Source organism: Teleopsis dalmanni, chromosome 2 (genome assembly GCF_002237135.1).
Source record: "Teleopsis dalmanni isolate 2A chromosome 2, ASM223713v2, whole genome shotgun sequence".
In the NCBI taxonomy this organism is placed as follows: domain Eukaryota; kingdom Metazoa; phylum Arthropoda; class Insecta; order Diptera; family Diopsidae; genus Teleopsis; species Teleopsis dalmanni.
The window spans coordinates 242,331,461-242,339,578 of NC_051847.1; positions in this window are offsets into that span (position 1 = coordinate 242,331,461).

An 8,118-nucleotide genomic window follows, 5' to 3' on the forward strand; every position below is an offset into this window, starting at 1 on the left:
CAAATGACTTTCCTTATAATGTATATAAAGTCGGCTGTCAATTTGAGTATGATTAATTTTAAATTTAATACCAACAATAAATATTATAAAAGAGATCTCTTCAGTTTTATGATGTCTTAAACTTTTGTTAGTATACTATATATGATTGGATTCGGAGTAGCGTCCTCCAGTCATAGATTTGCTAGAATAATTATTTTTTTTTCTCTTAATATATTAAAATCTTTTCGAATGCCATTGAACTAGAATGACGTCTTCCAGCTAAAAACTGATTAATAAAATTACTTTATTTTGCTCATGATGTATATCAATTTTCCAAAATTCTATTTTGGGTTTGAAAATCTCCCTCCTGCTACATATCTACTAGACCAATTACTATGTTTTGTTTAAGATATATTAAAAATGAACAGGACACTATATTAGGTTCAGAGTAGCGTTCTCCATCCAGTCGAAAACTGACTACAACTATTATTATATATTCTTATTACATACCTACTGAAAGTTGGCTGAATGGCATGGACTCGGAATGGCAACCATCAGTTAAAGACTGACTAAAACAATTACTATATTTTGATTGTAGTTCATTGAAATGTGTCAGAATACTATTTTGGGTTTGAATATCTACCACCAGCTATATATTTACTAGACCAATTACTATGTTTTGCTTCAGATGTATTAAAAATGATCAGAATACTGTTTTGAGTTCAGAGTAACGGCTTCCAGTCAAAGACTGATTGGATAATAATTGAAAACATTTGTTTTATTTTCTTAAGATGTTTTAAAATTTTCCGAAAACCATTCATTTGAAACGGTTATGATAGACCTGTATTTTGTTTAGGATGTATCAAAAATTTGTCTAAATACAATTTTTAGTTTGGAATAGTGCCCTAAAGTTAAAGATTTATTAGTATAGTTACTAGTACTAGTACGTTCCATATGTATCTGATTTTTGTTTAAATGTATAATTTAATTCCAATATTAGTTAAGGATTGAAAGAGACATTGGTACATCTTCTGTGTATACTACATATCCTCACAACTTCAAGTACTCTTTATATACGTCAAAAGCGTTAACAACCTACTAAAAATCTATATAAAGATTATGCCTTAGTTTGTATTGCTAGGGAACCATAAAACCATATGTCGCTTACGATCAGCTAGATTAATTAATTAAATTAATTAATGGATTCAGATAATTATTTCACTTGGATTGAATTAGACACATTTATCGGTCTGCGTATATATCTAATTGTAGAATGGTTGAATAGCATTGGAGCTTCGAGTATTTTGTTTACTGCTGCTCTGTCAGTGAGTGACCGTATTATTATAGGTGGATGTTTATATGTCATCCCAAAATTAAGATTGGTACTTTCTAAAATGTATTACAGTCAAGTTAAAAAGGGTACGCCTATTCATTGATATATATATTCGATTGAATAATAGCTGTGCTTTTGTCTTGAGGTTCTCAGTATCTTATTTCCTGTCAATTTATCATTAAGTGCTAATATGATGTCTTCCAAAAATTATATCACTTAAAATGAAGTAGATTCACTGATCAATCGGTGTATATATCCGATTGATTTGAAACTGTGCTTTTGCTTAGGAATAACTTGCACTCCAGGTAGCTTGTTTCGGTTTTCCACTAGTGAGTGGCTATATTATATTATAGACTGTGTATGTTATTTAGTTTCTGATAGTTTCAGAAGTACTTTCCGATTTAGAGCTGAAGAACTTCTTGTACATTTAAGCTCAATTGTTTACCGAAAGTAATTAGTCGTATTAGTAAGTGGAAGAATAATATAAGAACGATGATTTGCGAAACAGTGTTCTCTAATTATAAAATCATTAATTAAAGAAAATCATTGTTATTTTTAGGATCCTTGGTTTAATAGGCTTAGCATGCTGAGTTCTTCACCAATCTTATTAGTTCTTTAATTATCATAATTTTATAATAATTTTGTATATATCAGAAATGCTGTAATCTCCTTCAAGTGTATTGGGTATGTGCATAAATAAATCGAAATTTATTTTATTTTTAGTTTTTATGGAAAATTTATGAGTTGATTTCTTATTATTTCACCTGAGCGTAACTTCACGTTCCTTCTTGTATCGGCCAGTCAGCCGGGAAAGTATCTTCTAGCTGCAGCAGTGCCGTGTTTTCTATTCGATTTTCGTTAACCATTCGATTTTATTTCGTTGAAAAATTCATTTCGCTGCCGTTTGGTGTGTTTTAGGTTTTGGAATGTGTGTTTCATGGGCTTAAAATAAACACATAAACCTACAAATTAATATGATAAAATAAATAATCTTCTAAAAATAAAATTCACGTAGTTCTGTAGAGCAACTTAGCACTTTGGCAATTCACAATTCCCAATTCACATTGAAAGTGCTGAGTTACCGCGCCGATATTCTTCTTACATAAATTAGGGGTGTGATTTACAAATCTCAAACATTTTGACTATTGCATTAATATGGCAACTACGGCCACAAGATTTTATAATTTAATTATTGCTACTGAAAATATAATTTATATAAATTTTGCGAATTAATTTTGCTCGTAGGTTGAACATTTTGACAGCGGCATGTTTAGATTTATTGGTGCATTAAATTTTTTTTATAAATTTTTTTTTAGAAAATAATAATCTTCTATTAATTACATTGAATTCCGTAGTTTACATAACTTCAGATTTGTTTTTAATTCACATTCTAGCTATGTGAAGACGTGAAATAGATGATTTACAAAGTGTTTACATTGCTTTAAGTACACCAATTATGTTAAAAGTGCGCTGAGGTCAGTACCGCTCTTGCCACTTTTGTTTATTTTCTATTTTAGGATTTTTTTTTATATTTTCAAAATCTACCTACTCCAAACGGTAAGATGCCATACGAATTGGGTCAAATTTTTTAGAAAAGAAGTATATTTGCATGTTCATATATTGTAGTATCTTAACACTTATGGAGTAGATGTGATGTGTGTTTTGAAGACAAAAAAAGATACGAGTAGCCTGAAACACCAATGCAATGCCACTGCATATAAATGTTCACTCCGGCTGTTGCCACAAATATTTTACTTCGTGGCACTTTGATTGGCATGTCTGAGCATCCACAAAAATATACAATATTTTCCATGAAACGCATAGGTGATGTGTTTTCCGAAAGCATTTAGGAATTTTGTTTATTGAGGTTTATCAATAAACTCAGTCTGTGAAAAAGTGAAACCTATAATTATCGAAAAGCACTTCAAATCCATTCCATTTCAACAAATACTTAATATTGTCAGCAAAAACTATTTATATTCACATTTATAATATTTTTAATTAAAAATTTTAGGTCCAATAACAAAAAAAGAGGTCCCTCTTTTTAAATTGGAAGAGTGTTAAAGTGGTAAAATTCTTGCATCTGTTTTAAACAACTGTTTAAGATATCGTCAAATATCTGTCAACAGCGAATTTATAGAATTTGGAGGCAGAATGGTTGAATTGTCCATATATATTGTCTGAACTACTGGTATCAGAAATTAAACCATGTCAATTTTAACCAATGGACTCTTGTTTTAAACCACAAAATATACATATTTTTATTTTAGGTTATTTTTATTATTTTTTTTAAAGTATGTCACAAAAAATGCCTCTACAAACAAAATAGTATTAAAATTTAACAATTAAAAATAAAACAAAAATATAATTAATTAATTTAGTTATTCTACAGCTGGTTTATGATTTCGTTATAATTAACAAATTATATATTATAATTAGCAAATTAACAAAACTCCGGAAAAATGTGCAAACATAACAGTCAAGTATGGCTTTGGGTCAGTTGGTTAAGGAGCGCTGACTCTGAGCTTCAAATTTGGTAGGGCACGAGTTAGATTTCTGGTACTTGCCGTCTCAAAAATAATTATTTACGAATAATTAAATACAAGAATTATTTCCAAGACCTCTGATGACGGGTATTTGGCAATACTCGAAACAGTAGTATGGTCAGCCATAAACTCAATTAATTAAAATAATATAAAAATGAATTCTTGTTTTTGTATTTCACTACTTTTCGAAAACCTCATTATTGTCAACATAATGTCAACAAATTCAATAACAGAAATTGTTTGGGTTTTATAGGTATAAATGATTCTACTTACGCCTTAAGTCTATAAAATGATTAGTTGATTATCACCTTTCACTAAAAATGTTTAAAAATAAATTATTTCAAATAACACAATTTCTTTTTACTCAATTTCGACAACATTTCGTAGCCCCGTTTCCTTTGGGACTTAGGAAGATGGTAAGCAATCTCTTAATTTCGAGATGGTTTACTAGAGTTTATTCATAGAAAGAAGATAGACTTCTTCAAAATCATATATTAACTTATACGATATCTCAACTCTATAAGTAAGAGAACTCTTTATAAACATGTGAAAACAGTTGTGTAATTTAGTAGCATTTTATTGATATTCTACAACACTAGTTTTGTCATTGTGGTTTATTCATTAAATTTGGAAGATTTATATCGTCCACTCCTTGAGATAATTCTGTTTAATATATATATACAGTTTGAATTACATTCACTGATTGAAGTTTTGATACAGTTTTAGAAAGAAATTTTGACGTGTAACAGGTCAATATTTTAAGAAGTTATATAAAATAGTTGAATTATAGTTGAAATAAATTTATAAGAAATCTAAAAATTTTTTTGTGAAGATAATCAACATTTATTTGTCATCCATTGTGTATTAATAGTATATACAAAAGAATTGAAGACTTAAGGCTTCCTCAATTAGCTATGAAAGCCGTTTTGAATCTACAAATACTCGTAATAGTGGGTAGAAGAGAGAATGTCGAACTAGAACCAGCTAGAGGCATTTATAAAGACAAGAATCTGGCCAATGCTAATGCTAGAGATATCGCCAAGTGTGCTGATGAAGGGGGTCCTCAGAAACTTAAGCCTAATTCTGAGTATACTTGGGTATAGATAAAACTTAATCATATTTTTTTAAAAATGGATTTGTATACTAAGAAAGTTTCAGTGCTTCCGGAATAAACAAGAACTTTAAACTAAGTTCTAATTTTTAAGAATGTCACACTGTACTTAACTTTGTATCAATGATGCATAATATTAAGGGTATTTATTACACCTGTGTGTATCGACTGTAGCGTGTTTCCTTAATACATTGTAGTGTATATAAAAATATTATATTGAATAAAAATAAAAATTTTAAAAACACTCAAGAAAATTTTAAATTTGCCTGAAATGTTGGAAGAAAACATATTTTGAAAATTCCATTTCTAAAAATAATAAATTTATGAGCCGAAAACACCTACGTTTGTATCAAGCGCGACGGCAGTAAGTGACAAAAACATGATTTTTATGTGAAAAATAATTCACCTATCACATTCTCGGTACAAATCTTATATAGTTAAACATATTTTCCCAGTGTAAACACTAAATTTTACAATATTATATATAAAAAATAAGTGCTATAAACGTAATTCAAAATGCATGTTTCTGCGTTGTCTTTAGGACAGTAAACTGATTTGATGTTCTGGAGACATTAGAAATTAGAACAATGAAGTTGTTGGACAGAAAGGCAACAGACAGGCAGACATATATAATTAGAGCAGATCATATTTATTAGGAATTGTTTTCGTATATAAACATTTTCAATAGAATATGAGTACACATTAAAATTAGGAGTAAGAATACTATATATGAATGTAGGAATAGTAAAGAACAGGATTGATATAGGCCGATCCTCAGTGTTTGAATAGTCTGGAGAAGAGCAAAGTAGTGTCTATTCTTTTACTGCTGTGAATAATTAAATGAAAACACATAAAATATATAGAATACAATTGGAAATAAACAATTTCATTAAATATACACAGTTTTTATTTATTTTCTAAATATTTTTATCTTTGAAAAATCATCCATTCGTAGGAAATTCTTTCATAATTGTTTATGCTCTATGGCGATTCATCATCAAAGTAAATTTGACTCTGACGAGAGCTGGTGTCTTCCCCATTTTCATTACTTAATAAATAAATAAATAAATAAATGAATAAATTTTGTTTATTTTTAATTGAAATGTGCACAGATCTGCGAAGAATATGCATATGTCTTTGCTCTTAGAAAGAATATGTCATATACTTATTTAGAGAAAAATTAATGCAAAAATTAAACGAAACAATGAGCGTTTTTATTTTAATTTGTTAAATATAATTAAATGAAAATTTTATTATAATTGTTTAATTTTAATCGTTATATCATTCTTATTTTTATATGTGAAAATAATATTTCCAACCCACTCAATAATAAAATATATTTTTAAGTCTTAAGTAACATTACATACTGTTTATAATAGTACGAGTATAAATATTATTAAATCATAGAAGATGACTTTATATTTAAAGCATAAAAAGAATTTCATTAATCAATTTAAAGATATAGATATTATAGAAACACTTTTTCGAAAAAATGAAATTTTTTCCACAAGCAAAAAGCATCACAGCCATCATGTGAGATATAAGTCCACTAAAACCACTTCTTAAAAATAAGTTATGAATATTACAACCATAGCCACCGTGTGAGATATAAGTCCACTAAAACCAACTCTTAGGAATCAGTAATAAAGATTCCAGTCATTTGGGATTATGGGAATGGTTAGAATCCAATTCCAGTTAGAACTAAAAGTTAATGGGTTAAAAATTTCATAATACAAGATGATCGATCTAAGCCAAAACACTAAAGCAGTGTTGAAAACGGAAGGCTCGATTTGTGAATACGATTTTTGGTTAGAATTACAGGGAATTTACTGAGAATTTACTGAAAATTTAAGATCGGGGTGACAAATATCAACGTTGAAGAGAAGTTGATGAAACGAACAGAATGCACTTATACAAATTTTTTTTTTGAGAGGTACTGAGAATACCTCTCTCTTATAACAGGAAACAAATTAGTAAGAATGTCTGTAGTGGAATGAAAATCAGGAATATAATTATTTAGCGAAGTGAAGTGGGTATGGGCCAATAATACCAGCTATTCATTAATGCAAACCAGGCACAATCAGCTCATTGTGTCTTTAAAACGAAAAATTTGATTGTCACTCATAATATTGCTAAGCCGTAATTTATTTCAGAAAGTGCGTAAGCTAATCGGAAAATACTTTATTTCAAAAAGAAGATATTACAGGACATAAAACTAGGGGAACCATCGACTTATAGAAGTAAGAGTTTAGAGACAACATAGTGTTTAGTAATGGGAATTTGCTATCCATATAGGTCGGGTAATTAGGCATTGTCAGGCTTATTTCTGTGTTTATGTTAAATCAGTGGTTCATGTGGGCGATTTAGTACAGTTTCTAACCTTAGGAGTCAATATATAGCGCATTTTCGTGAGATATAGCCAAAAATCAATGATAAACTAATGAAAATGTAGTAACCAGAATTTTATATTGCTTTCTAAAATTAAAATTTTTATTTAATATCAGTCCAAAGGCACAGTGGTGTCGATCGTCTGTGACTAATCGACTGAGATGAATATTAAATTCTTTAGTATATAATTTTAGGATAGAGATTTTTATTTTTTGTGTCATTAAATCATTAAAGTATACTTATTTAACTAAGTTATCGAATATAATATTTCTAGTGATGACTCTCATTCCATCTTAGATAGATTCTTAACAAAAATATTAAACATAACTCGAAATATTAATTTATACATAAATTAACTCGAAAAATATTAATGATTTTAATTGCATTTTTGTAAAATTAGGTACTTATAAATAAATTTAAAAAATTTATAAAAATTGACAAAATTAATTTGATTCTTTATATTTAAAATTTGAAAGCGAAATTTAACATTTCTCGATCGAAGCCGCATTGTCTAAAAACCTTTAAGATCGTATGAGTATTATACGGTCTACATTTTGCATAGTTTTGTAATAATACGGTCTTTGCTTTTTATTTAGCAAATACACAAACCAAAATGCACAAACTAAATTTTGCTTTTAAATTCGAATATCAGATGGCTTCTTTTTCAGTGTTGGTTAAGTACATTAAGTGCAACTTTGTTTTTTAAGTTGATAAGAACGACAACTTCTAAATCTCAGAGATCGAAAATAATAGTTATTTCA